Source organism: Prionailurus viverrinus, chromosome B4 (assembly GCF_022837055.1).
Source record: "Prionailurus viverrinus isolate Anna chromosome B4, UM_Priviv_1.0, whole genome shotgun sequence".
Classification (NCBI taxonomy): domain Eukaryota; kingdom Metazoa; phylum Chordata; class Mammalia; order Carnivora; family Felidae; genus Prionailurus; species Prionailurus viverrinus.
In genome coordinates, this window is record NC_062567.1 from 19,672,785 (window position 1) to 19,686,554 (window position 13,770).

Below are 13,770 nucleotides of genomic sequence, written 5' to 3' on the forward strand. Positions count from 1 at the left end.
ATCCGAAGCAGGCTCCAGGCTCTGAGCTCTCAGCACAGAACCCGATGTGGGGCTCGGACTCACAAACTGTGAGATCATGACCTGGAACCAAAGTTGGATGCTCAATGGACTGGGCCACCCAGGCACCCCAATAACCCTAACATTTAAGATGAGTCTAACAGATTTGTCGGAGTGAACTAAGTGATTGTCAGAAAAGCACACATATTTTCCCTTTTTAAAAATTTTATTTTCAGGAGTTAAATTCACCTGTGGTAGGAAGTACACTAATCTCTGGATACCCAATTAAATATAACAGATCTTGTTTTGCTGTGTTTTATAATTCAGTAGGACAAATTTGCTGGTAGATTGAGTTGTTGGTCAGAATTCCCAATACCTCCAAACTCACAAAGTAGGATTGATGATTTCAGACCAGTTCACCTACCCCCAAGGTTCACCGGTTCACTTACCCAGCCATTATGCGTCACACCCCTCCTCTGACTCTGGCTCTTGTGCGAGATTCTGAAGATGTAATAGTGAGCAAGTGTGGTGACTGCCCTCGCAAATCTTCTAATCTAGCAGAAGATCTGAAGTCAATAATCAACAGGTCAATAATCAGTTGTGATACAGACATCTGTACATTTTCAAATCAGTTCCAGGCTCCGTGAAATCCTTGCCTCCGTTCTATTATTTGCTCGAGTTAGCACAGTGGAACTCACTTGAGTGATGTATCTAATTATGCCCCTTTTATGTCATGCTTTTCTGACCGGCCGAAAGATGTTTATGTTACAGTTGGTAAGGAATTACTCTTATTGAAATGGTTACGGGGGCAAACACATTTGAATCCAGTGGCTATCCAGAGCACGGTAGAGATTTTCTTCCTCCCTAGCTGCTTCCAGTAATACTTTCTTTTATTTTCTAAGAAGCAAGAAAGGGTAATATATGCACATCTGATATACAGCTTCCAAGTGATACAAATCTCATCTTTCCTGCTGTGTGGCTGCTTGCTTTTCCTTGCACTTTTTTTTTTTTTTGTCATTGAGAGGTTATGACAACATGAGCCATATTGTATTTATAAACATCACGTGTTTCCTTGATATGGCTTGCAGTTTCTGCCAGACGGAACACATGGAAGAAACATTTCTCGTTAGCTCAGCATTGGTTTTAGTTATGCTGATTTCCGGGACAGGAAAAATGCCTTCCTACTCAGATTTAACTTTCATAGAGTAGAAACAAAACCTCTGAATGTCCGTGAAATGGTTTTAACAAGGGTGGATACTGCTCCTTTAAACCACATATTTTGACTAAAAGCTTCCTTCTGTAAAAAAAAAAAAAAAAAAACCAAGCCTTGCATTTAGTCACCATAAAGACAGAGCTGGAAGCATTCGAGAGATGGGTGGTTTCAAGGTCTCTGCAAGTCTAGAAAGTTTCTTCTAGAGGAGAAAGGTTCACGGAAGATGTAAGGTAAGAACTGTGCCTTTATAACAAAATACCATTGTCAGAATTTTTTTTTTGCCATGCTGTGGGACATCTGCCTTCAACTGAGGCAGGTCTTCTGTATTTAAGTTCAATTCAATGAAGAGTTGAAATTCCAGCTTTTTAATTTTCACTTTTTACAAACTGCTTAAAAGGAAAGTCCTTTTTTATTGGCAATCGTCTGTTTTGAAAAATCCATTTAAATGACATTTGGTTGTCTTTCATCTGTAAATCTTATGATCTAGTTTCTGTTTAACCTTATTAAAAAGAATTGAAGGTGTCAGGATTATCTGCCAGTATAGATCTCACTGATGTATGTGTTTTGTGACCATTTTCAGTGTTTTCATGAGGATGTTGACTTGTATTTAGTTTCTAAGACAAACGTAGAAGATTTGAAGATGTGATACAATGGGAGGGGAACCTTAGTCTGTGTCCTTCAACACTCCAGGGAAAATTATGTGTTGAGTTTTTTTTTTCCTTGTGAAAAACACTTTAAATTTTAAATTAAAAATAGCTCTTGTATCTCGGTTTTGACTTTTTTAAAAGAAATATCCCTGTAAGCCTCATGAGTAACACTTAAAACTTCTAGGGTTTTATGTAACAGATATAATCCTATTATGTCAGGCTTATTGATTGCCTGAAAAAACTCTTTGGCAGAAATTTTATTTACCAGACGTAGCTATTTTGTCTTATTCTTGTAATAGTTAAGCCACAATATTTTGCATTTTTTTTAAAAAAAGAATTCAGTACGGCAATGAAATTAAATTTTAAATGAGTCTATTTCCCTTTAAAGGTTCATGTGTGCATGGATCTGCTTATCCAGATCCCTGTGGTTATCTTTATCCCCTTTTCGAGAGGAGTTAATAATTATTGCATGAAAAGTTGTTATCTAGTGTGGTCTAAATAATATATAATATTTCATTGAATCATCAGAATAGCTCAATTTCATAGGCACAGTTATACCCATTTTTAGATCGGAAAAACTGAGGCCAAGAGATTAAGTAACGAGATCCCATACGAGTAAGTAGCAAAGCTGAAGTTCAAACCCAGGCCAACTGTCTTACTAGTAGGTAAGAGCTCTGTCTGAAGTCAGAGACAGAGAACTTAACTTGAAAGTACTAATTACAAATAAGCAATCTTTATTTGGCTCAAGATAAATTATTTAGTACAATTTGCCTGGGGGGGGTGGGGGTTGGTTGGTTGGTTGGTTGGTTGGTTTAGATCTGTAGCATCCAAAACCTACTATCAGACTGGTTGTTGTGTCAGAGACTTGGTTACAACTTACTCTGAGTGGAACGAGAACGGTAAACAGGAGGCAGCGTGGGGATAGTTTTAGACAAACTACCCTTTCCTCTTTGCTCCTTCCTTCTTTGCTTCCTGTGCCGTGTCACTCGAAAACTGGTTTCATAGACCCGGGTCAGGGAGCTTATTCGTGAGCTTGATCTGGAAGTGAGAAAGTGTCTTTGAATGGAGAGCTGCCCACATGCCAGGCTACGCAGCCTGTCAGGCTTCCGGCAGAGCCGTTGGGGGAGGACAGGGAGAACGTTGAATAACGTTGAAGGCGGAGGGCTCTGGAGTGGGGGCAGCCAGCCGAGCCACCTCGGGACCAGGGACTGCTGCTCCCCTCACCCCCTCCTGGAGACTGAGGCATCCACTCCAGCCACAAAAATATCCTGGTGATTTGTGATGCGAAGTCATCACTGCCAACGGCGTCAACAGGGGATGCAGCTGTTCTTTCTTCCCAGCATCGCACTTGGGCTTCGGGATCGAGACAGCCAGCTTCCAACACCATTTCTGCATGAAATCCGGGGCTGGCTGAGCAGCCGCCTCAACTGAAAGTCGATTGGAGCAGGACCTTCCTTTAGCAGGTACTGGGGTTGTTCCCAAAGAATCCTGTGCCAGTGCTGGAGAGCTCAGGAGAGGTTTGCACCACACCCTCCGCCCTTTGATATCCAAACCACATCCCTTTTCTTGGCTCTTGTAAATACAGATGTTAGCGGAAATTGCCTTTGACTGGGAGCATATGTCCTGGTATTTTCAGGTTGTAACCGGTGCACCTACATGCTGCTTTCTTCCCGGGGTTTAGCTTTTCTGTCTTCTTTGTGGGTCCCCATCAGGGTAACCCAGACCGTAGGAAATTGTTTCCTGCCAAGTATGCACAGGCTCCCTCCGTCCACGATCTTGCCCAGTAGAGGGCTTCCAGATGACCATTCTTTCCTTTACACTTCTTCTAAAATTTCTCAGGTAAGTATGTGTTGCTTTTATTTAAATTTGTGCGTGAGGTGGAGGGGAGTGCATGTTAGTTTCTTACAGAGAAAAAAAATGTATTTTTAAGGTACATCCATATCGACTGTTGGCAAGCCATTTCCTCTCTCCCCTGCTTTTCTTCCCATCGGGTTGCTGATCCCTTGGCTTGCGCGTCATTTTTGCAGGAGCGATACTCTGTCTGCTCCTGTAGATTTGGGTCAGGGAGATACCTGACCTAGTAGTTGGTACCACCTCAAGCAACGGGCCTGACTTTTTCGGAATCCTAGGGTTTCGGAGGTGGAGAGACAGTCCTGTGCATCGGCTTTTAGAACCCATCCGGTGAGACTTAGGGGGTCTAGCGTGGTTGCAAAGACTTGGAGTGACAAGATCACAAGACAAGGAAGGAACAAATACAGGGCTGGAACCACCTGTCCCTCAGGCTAACCCTTTGTCCATCCCCCAGGGCTTCCCTGCTTTTGCTCTGGCCCCACTGGGTCTCACTTGATTGATTTAGCAAAGTGTTGCCTACCTGACTTCTCCTAGCCAGCCATTGGCCTCACCTACCATCCAGAGCAGCACGTGTCTAGAGTGGGGCCAAACCTCATTAATTGGAAATGCATGGGCCTGGACCAAAAATAAATGGATTTTGAACTAACCAGATTGAGATGATCCAATATTTTTATTGAAGGAGAATAAGCCCTCAAGTCATCTGAAAAACAGCAGCTGCTTCAAATTATGGGATGCTTTGAATAAAACAATACATACTGGCTTAAAAGGGGTGTGTAGTCTTATAACCTTATTTTCAAAAGTCAGCCTTTTTGCTAAGGAAAATGGCTTCTACGGTAACTCTGTTTGAAATGTTAATGTATTTCCATTCGGATGACTTTCAAAGTCATTTTTCACGCAGAACCAGTGATTTTAGGTGGGACCTCGTAAAACGGGTTTTGAAATTTTAATAATTGTGTAATGTTTTAATGAATATTAGGTAAGTAGCACAAACAGCTTGAGAGTTAATGAATATTTTTCCTTCACCACAACTAAGTAAAAAAAAAAAAAAGAGTCAATTTAAAATTGACTTGGGGCACCTGGGTGGCTCAATCAGCTAAGCGTCTGACTGTTCTCAGCTCAGGTCTTGATCTCAGGGTCGTGAGTTCAAGCCCCACACAGGGCTCCACACTGGATGTGAAGCCTCCTTAACTCAATCAATCAATCAATCAATCAATAATAACATTGACTTAAAGAAAATCATTAAATGGGTAATAGCACAGTTGGTATGAGAAAGTGACCAAAATGGTGACGGTGTCTTATTACTGAGTAAACTGTAAAAACGGAGGCTTTGAGACAAGGGGCCAGTCAGGGGTTTGTGAAGACAGAGCAAAACGTCATTAAAGATTATATGGTTGAAAAAATGAACCGTTTTGATGTCAGAATCAGAACTAATTCCCATTTAGGAGTTCTGAAGAACTCCGGCACCTTGTCATTTGGCACAAAAGAAAAGCTGTTCATTAAATCATTTCTGTTCAGTTTTCTTGATTTGAGGCTCTCCGGATAGAAGGGGTGAATATCCAGTGTGCCATTTAAGCCAGAGGGATGCCTTCTCGTGGTTCAGGTGGCGCTAACTCACTCCATATTCCTGAAATACAGAAAATATGTTTCTCTCGGTTGATCGACACATGTACTTGATTTCTTTCTTTTTATTTTTTCTTTTCCTGTGAAATCAAAGTTCATGCTTTCCCTTGTTCGGATTTAACTCTCTGAACCTGTGCCTTTTCATTTGCCCTTGATATCTTAGGAAGAGCAGTCAAACACAAACCCCAACAACAGTAAGAAATCATAACGATGTCAGTGATGAGGTGATGCAGAAATAGCAGAGACCTGCTTAAACTTCAATGCATGTTTTTCATAAAGCAAGCCTCTAGAGCATTAGGTATCACAGTCAGGGTGTGATAGCTTTCGTCTAGGATGAGCGTCTAGAGCTGTTCCTTGCACTGACTTAACAAGAAGGAAGGCGGCCGAGAGAGCATTCTGTACATGGTGGACTCCTTGTAGGAGGGACTGAGGGAACATTCTGGATACATATCTACAAAGTGGATACCATTTTTGCTTGCTTTTAAAAGCAAATCTAAAAATATATTTCCTAGCAGCTGTGTAACTGCAAAACAAAAAAATCTGCTCCACTGCAGCGCAAATTACTTACTAGATATCTCCAGGGTTCTGATCTTAATGCTTCAGAAATTTGCTTTAGATTTTATTGTATATATTTAGACCAAGGAGCCTATTAGCTTGCGATCTGGGTGAACCTCTGCATTCTCATGAAAATGAGAAATGTGCCACTCTTGGCAACCTAAGGCTATAATTATGTTAATATGACCATTTTAAGACTGAAATATGTTGTTTTAAAATGTTTCTGTATTTTTATTATTCGTAACAATGATCCGAAGAAATTTAGGGAAATGCTAATAAGTTTTTGTTCAGTATCACTTTGTGACTAGAGCATAAAAATGATTCAGATGTGGTATTTTGAGATTTTTAATTTTGACAGAGAATTTCTATCCATAGATAAGTACTCCTGTATATAGTCCATTTTAATAATATAAAAACTACCCAAACCTTCTTTTGTATTTTAAATGTAGATGCAGTGAATATATCTGAAGGGCCATCTCGACCTGTAAGTTCCATGACAGCATTTTTTTTTTTAATTTTTTTATGTTTTATTTATCTTTGAGAGAGACAGCGGGAGACAGCGCGAGCAGGGGAGGGACAGAGACAGAGGGAGACACAGAATCGGAAGCAGGCTCCAGGCTGTGAGCTGTCAGCACAGAGCCTGACGTGGGGTTCGAACTCACAAACGGTGAGATCATGACCCGAGCCGAAGTCAGATGCGTAACTGACTGAGCCACCCAGGCGTCCTTCCATGACACTTGCATTAAATCACCACGCTTTGCAATAATTAAATAAATAAATAAATAAATAACCACAGTTCAAGAAAGAAAGAAAGAAAGAAAGAAAGAAAGAAAGAAAGAAAGAAAAGAAAAGAAAAGGAACGAAAGAAAAAAGAGCACCAAAAACTATCTTTTGAGCAATATGGCAAGATAGCTGTTTTTCTATCAAGGACTATCCTAAAGCACACAGATGCCTGCTTTTAATATAAATGTGGGAGACTAGAATGAACAATATAGTTGGAATTCTGAAAGGATCCAAAAAACTTGTGTCTAGCTTATTGGTTCATCCTTGCCCCCACTACCCAAAACTTTTATTCTGGCTACAGGCAAGATTCCTTCCCAAAGACAGGTTCTCCCAGGTGGCGCCACAGGAAGGGAAGGAGAAGGGCAGGAGCAGAGATGTGGATAATGGCCCGTCTCATAATTTTTATAAATAACTGACGTTTGAATCTCTATCAGTATAAAGTTGATTAGAAATCTTTTACTGAGCCTAATCCGGCTTCAGAATCGCCCATTAATTCGGGAATGGGAATGAGGAAAAGCGCTTTCTTGACTGTGAGTCCATTGCCTATAACCAGACTTTTTTCTCAAGGGTATGTCTTTGGAATATAATGCGGCATGGCACGCTTCCTTTCCGAAGCTCCATCCATTCTTTCTTTCTGGGAGCTCGTGTATCTCATGAAAGTGTGTCATTCTCATCGTGCTCCTATGAATATATTAAAGTGAACATTATCCATTCTATTCATTTTGCTCTCATTTGAGTGAGCCCATGAATGCTTGTGGACAATTGTAATAATAACCCACGCGGTTCACGCTTCCCTGCTCGCAAGCCATACAAGAGTAATTCAGCTCACTTGATGTTCACAGAACTAGGAGGTGTTCCTGAAGCCACCGAGCAGCAGAACCAGAGGTTCAGAAAAGTTCGGTGGCGGAGCCACAATCATGGCGGTAAGAGCACACGCGAGGAGATCCTCAGGAGGAGAAACAGAGTGTTTTCATTCAGCATCCAGTACTCATTCCACCACGACCCACCGCCTTCCCTGGGCGTCACGGTGCAGAGGAGTACTGATGATTAGAGGATGATTAGACCTTTAAAAATGTTTTGTTTTGGAAACTAACTTGTAGACTGCAGCCTGTTGAAGGACAAGTTGAGGTTGAGGGCCATTGGAATGAAGCCTGTGTCTCACTGCACCAAGTATAAGAAACTCCCTTTGTCTGTGTATTCACCCCTGTCTTCCTGTCCTCTCTGGGAGAAGCTTTGTCCCTATGTTGCTTTTGAAGTGAAGTTGGACACTAACTAGTTGGACAACTAGTTGGACAACTAGACCATGTCCACCCCCTCACCCGATGTGGAAGCTTTGTCATATGGACCGTGACTTCCCTTTTTTTTTTAAATTTTTTTTAATGTTTGTTGATTTTGAAGGGGAGAGAGAGACAGAGTATGAGCGGGGGAGGGGCAGAGAGAGAGGGAGACTCAGAATCCAAATCAGGCTCCAGGCTATGAGCTGTCAGCACAGAGCCCGACGCGGGGCTCGGACTCACGAACTGTGAGATCTCGACCTGAGCTGAAGTCTGTCGAGTAACTGACTGAGCTGCCCAGGTGCCCCTGGACCGTGACTTCTTTAACATGGAGTCACTGAGCTAGTGGCTCTCCATTTGTTTCTCATGAGCTGCTGAGATTTGGGGATGCAGGGCTTCCTTTGAATGTAGGAATGCCCAAAGTCCGGCATTTCTTGGGACACAGGGAAGCAGATCCCGTCTCAGAGCGGGAGGCTGCTGGCAGTGTTGAAACCCAGTGGGAAGCGGTGACTGGCCAAACTCCCCCAGCTGTCGAACAGGGCAAGGCCGGGCAGGGCGTGGGTGGAGAGGCTTGCCAAACCCAGCCTCGGGGTATGCACAGCTCCCAAACTGGTTGTCTTGGAGGCTGTTATTTATCCAAATAAGGAGAAGTAGTGGTTTTGCTGACCATCTCAGATTTCTGAGCCATGTCCACTGGCTTGCTGGCTGACTTGACGTGATATTTGAACTGAACACACAAAGGTATTTCTTTGAAATGGAGCCCTCTTGTGGGGCTCACGGACATCCTGGGGTCATCATTTGGAAGGTGGTTTTTCCCCACATTTGTAGATAACGGTAACATGGTCTGGTCTATGTTACTGTTCTCTTGTGTCTTCTGTAACATTCGATACAGATGACTTTGTTCAGGTATTTCTGAACCCAATTTTACATGGTGAGAATACTGACCTTAGGGATCCCTGAACTGCTGCCTTCCTTTGAAGAGTATTCAAAGAAGATCGAGCCTCCACACTGATTTCTTAACACTCGAGTATGAGATTTTTCTGGCACTTCATAGATCCTGGCCCTGTTATTTGACTTTGGGTAAGACATTTGAAGTCTCTGGGCCCCAGTTCCTCATCTGTAATATGGGGATTATAATGTTTATCTGATGGGAATCTGCTGGGAATTAAATGAGCTGGTTTTGGAAAGCATTGGTAAATAGGAAGTCTTCAAAAACATGAGTTTCCTTGCCATTGTTCCGTTTTCTCCTGGCAGATTTAGTTGAAAGTATTTATTTATAGAGAAATCATAAGTAATTAAAATTGTCACCCAAAGTTTAATAAGGTCAGCTTCCTGAATTAGGATTTAACCAAACCCACACTAGAAGGAAGATTTTGATGGGCACTTCCCACTCCCCTTTACTCCCTAGAGCAGTGGTTCTTCAAGAACATTCCACGGACCAGCAGCTTAGCATCACCTGGGGACCTGTTAGAAATGCAAATTCTCAGGCCCAACCGCTGACCTACTATCTCAGACACTCTGGAAGTGGGGCCCATTAATCTGTATTTTAGCAAGTGCTTCTAATGTAGGTTAAAATTGGAGAACCATTTGCTGTTTGGGTCAGAGATCTGTCTGTTCCTCTGGGTCACTTAGCGTTCCCCATCTCTGGTCTCTAATGACGCCTTACTTCCTGCCTGGAATACCTAAGAAAGCAACCTCTTTCTTTCTTCTCTACTGAAGTCTTGCTCATAATGTGTGGATTCATTTCATCTCACCTCTTCAGAGAAGTGTTCCTCAACTATCCCAGCCAGAAGAATCTTACCCTTCTGTAGATTCCGAGAATATTTGTGTATTGCACTCATTGAACGCTTGCCAGAGTTATTCTTGCTTTGTCTTACTTTGAATATTCATGTACGTGCCTCATTATCCCTGCTAGAAGGTAAGCTCTTAAAAGGTGAGAAGTACGTCTTAAAGATCCTTTTCCCCCATCATCAGTCTTAATCCTGAGCTTCGTATACAGAATGACTATTTAGAAAATATGTCATGGATACACAGAATGTGATCATATAGAGACAGTCTAGATGAGACTTTCTCGTTTATGTATAATGAACCTGATGTTAGCATCTGGTTCTGAATGCAGGTTCCACCATGCTTCAATGACTGTTGGAAGACACCCTGAATGGGGGCATCCGGGACCCCTGGCGTGGTCCAAAGTTGCAGCTGCTCTTGTGATCTTTGCCACACCTCCAGTCACACCTGAGGAAGACAGACATGTTTTCAAAGATATATTCATTTAATTTATAGGCCTGGAACCTTTTAGATTCTTTCATAACTAATGAGAGCTGGGAAATTTATGAGTGTATATAATTATACAACAAATGGCATCAATTTCCAGTCTTACAGGAGAGAATTTTCTCAGCTCACACACTCAATACACCTGGGATACCCATGGAACTTCTTTAGGGTTTGAAAGTTGCTTGAGGGGTTGAAAGTTGTTGCTAAAGAGAAGAGCGATTGGCTCTTCTGAAACCATGAAGAATTGGCACAAGGGATGTTTTGATCTGGATCTCCATTGTTGTTTTGTCATGTTTGTTTTAAGGGAAAATTGAACTTGGTGGATTTGTGAATTACTGTCCTTCAGTGTTATCCTCTGGGGTTCTTCCCCTCACAGGATCCTTGCTGCTTTTGATACATTTGTTAATACTGTTCAGCTGAAGGTCAGAATAACAGCAGAACTAAAAAATCGTACATCAGAAGCCTCTTTTTTACCATTTATTTTTATTTACTTTCATTTTTATTTTTAATTTGAATCCAAGTTAGGTAACATGTGGTTAGTTAACATATAGTAATAATGATTTCAGGAATAGAATTTAGTGATTTGTCACTTACATACACCACCCAGTGCTCATCCCAACAAGTGCTCCTTAATGCCCATCACCTATTTAGCCCATCCCACCCACCCACCTCCCTGCCAGCAGCCCTCAGTTTGTTCTCCATATTTATGAGTTTCTTCTGTTTTGGCCCCCTCCCTGTTTTTATATATTATTTTTGTTTCCCTTCCCTTATGTTCATCTGTTTTGTCTCTTAAAGTTCTCATATGAGTGAAGTCATAGGATTTTTGTCTTTCTCTGATGGACTAATTTCACTTAGCATAACGCCCTCCAGTTCCATCCACGTAGTTGCAAATGGCAAGATTTCATTCTTTTTGATTGCTGAGTAATACTCCATTGTATATATATATACACCACATCTTCTTTATCCATTCATCCATCGATGGACAGTTGGGCTCTTTGCATACTTTGGCTATTGTTGATAGTGCTGCCATAAATGTTGGGGTGCGTGTGCCCCTTTGAATCAGCATTTTTGTATCCCTCGGATAAATGCCTAGTAGTGCAATTGCTGGGTCGTAGAGTAGTTCTCTTTTAATTTTTTGAGGAACCTCCACGCTGTTTCCCAGAGCGGCTGCACCAGTCTGCATTCCCACCAACGGTGCAAGAGGGTTCCCCTTTCCCACATCCTCTCTGACATCTGTTGTTTGCTGGGTTGTTAATTTTAGCCATTCTGACAGGTATAAGGTGGTATCTCATTGTGGTTTTGTGTAAAATTCCCTTTTAGACTCACTCTGCTGGCATAACTCACCTCGTGTTGTGTGTTCGTTCTATTCTTTGCTGATAGAACCAGCACATGCTTTGCTTTGATTGATATGAAAACAGAGCAGCCTACAGGCAGTGGGGTGATGCCATTAGAGGGACCTCACTTGTAACCTGGGTCCACAGGGGCGATTCCAGAAGAGTCATGAGGAAAGAGGGACAAGGAGTGGACCCGAAGGAGTTACACGTACCAGGGAACACTCTTGGACACTGCCACAGGGGTCCTGGGATGTGACAGGACAGCGACCGACCAAGAACAAAAGACCATTTGTTTTCCAGCATCCATCAGCCATCGATTTGTTTACACACCATTTTTTCCACTGAGAAATATCTATCCTTCAGCTGTGTCTGTGAGCATAAAATTCTATACAGAATGTCATCAGTTTGTTGAGATACGGTGAGGATGTGTCATATCATCAAACCGAGATTTTTTTTTTTTTTTTCAAAAATTCTTACATCGAGGGGCGCCGGGGTGGTTCAGTCGGTTGAGCATCTGACTCGTGATTTCGGCCCAGGTCATGGTCTCACAGGCATGAGTTCGAGCCCCACATCAGGCTCTGGGCTGGCAACGAGGAGCCTGCTTGGGTTTCTTTCTCCCTCTCCCTCTCCCTCTCCCTCTCTCTGTCTCTCTCTCTGTCCCTCCCCTGCGTGTGCTCGTGCGCTCTCTCTGAAAATAAACTAACTTAAAAAAATGATGACTTATTTAAAAACTGTAGTAAAAATATTCTTAACATTGTTGTGAACATCCTAAAGCTTTATAGCGTTATATCAACTTTTTTCACTCATCGTATAGTCAACTTGGTCGGTTTCCCTGATGAAAGGTTAGAGGGGCATAGGATACAGTGACAGAATTATAATAGCTCTTTCAGTGACTCATACACCTCTGAGAGATACAGTCCCAGGGATGTCACTCGGCATTGGGATTGGAGTCAGAGAGGTGAGGAATGCTAATCAAAGGAAGCCTAGCCATTTTATCCCATAAGTCATGTGGCGTCTGTGACCGATGAAAGTCTATGTGTGTGTATATACACGTTTGCACGTATATGACTAGTGATGCAGTGATATCTGTATAGTGATAATCAGTGATACAGAACAGAGAAGTACATGTATGCAAGTGTAATGTATACAGACATATACTACCATACATGTAACTAATTTTGAGGCAAGTAGATAAAACCTAGTAGTAATCAAGACAGTGTCTGGATAATTGGATCCAAAGTCCCCTGAGATGTCAATTATTTTTTTCCTTTGCTGTGAAAATCTGGACCAGAGAATGAAGCAGACAAGGTACTGCTCAAGCCGAGTTCACCACGCTGCCTGCTGAAGTTCAGAGCTCAAGCAGATAAACATTCAGTAGTCCCTGCGGGGAAGGCCTTGGGGGCACGGTTCCTCTCAGAGCAGCACAGTGTCTTAGAGGACACATGGTTTCCCACTTAAACTGTGAAGGAAGCAGGGACACCGTGGCGAACCTGAAGACGGGCATTCTTGCCGCCTCACGACTTTGTCACCACGCGAGGTTGGGCGAGGTTTGAAACTCCTGACGCTTCCTTTTCCTAACCAGTCACATGGGGATAGGAGTATCAGATCTGTGTGTGGTTCCCCGAGTTCAGAGGTCCGCGAAATAGAATCACAATTGTAAGCTGCAGACGGCTGGGTGACCGTCTTGTGTCTGTGGATCGGGGTGTCCGTAACCATCGCAAACCCTTCATAGAATGAGAAACATTGTCAATAAACAAAGCAATGTATTATATGTTGCGGAGTGCGTGTTGACAAGCCAAATGGGAGTTCAGGGAACAGTCAGGAAAGGAAAAATAAAGTCGAAGGCACTGAGAAGTTCTATTTGGGTGACAGAAATGACTTACCACTAGAACAAATCTAGAAGCCCCAAAGGGAGATGCATAAACAAATAGCGTCCTTACGGGAAATGCGTGAGTGTGCAGGGGGATGGGGATGAAAAACGAGGACTTATTTGCACTATCTGTTACAAGTGGTAGAGAGAAGATACTGTTTTATAAACTGTAACTATTTTAGGTGCGAAAGGAGGTTGTCCTTGGCCTGGATGATACAGGAGTATCCCAGAAGATTAAGTATCAGTGAGAGAAGCACATTTTTCTTTTATCTGTCCCTCAGCTCCACACAGTTACTGACTGTGGCTTGGAAGCTGAGTGATTTATTTAACATCCCTTTATTCTGTTCCAGAC

At 42.4% G+C, this 13,770-nt stretch overlaps 1 protein-coding gene across 15 annotated transcripts in view; it reads left to right on the forward strand.

Annotated features, from left to right (window-relative positions):
* Positions 1–13,770, forward strand: part of KIAA1217 (KIAA1217 ortholog) — a 303,651-nt gene that overhangs the window by 214,154 nt on the left and 75,727 nt on the right. The window contains exon 1 of one of the 15 annotated variants that reach the window (XM_047865676.1): positions 1,105–1,440. The exons of 13 other annotated variants lie outside the window; for them this stretch is intronic. The gene's annotated coding sequence lies outside the window, so the exon portion shown is untranslated. Of the gene's footprint in view, positions 1–1,104; positions 1,441–3,992; positions 4,013–13,770 lie in introns of those variants that run through there. One more of the 15 variants, XM_047865677.1, reaches the window with a different exon arrangement.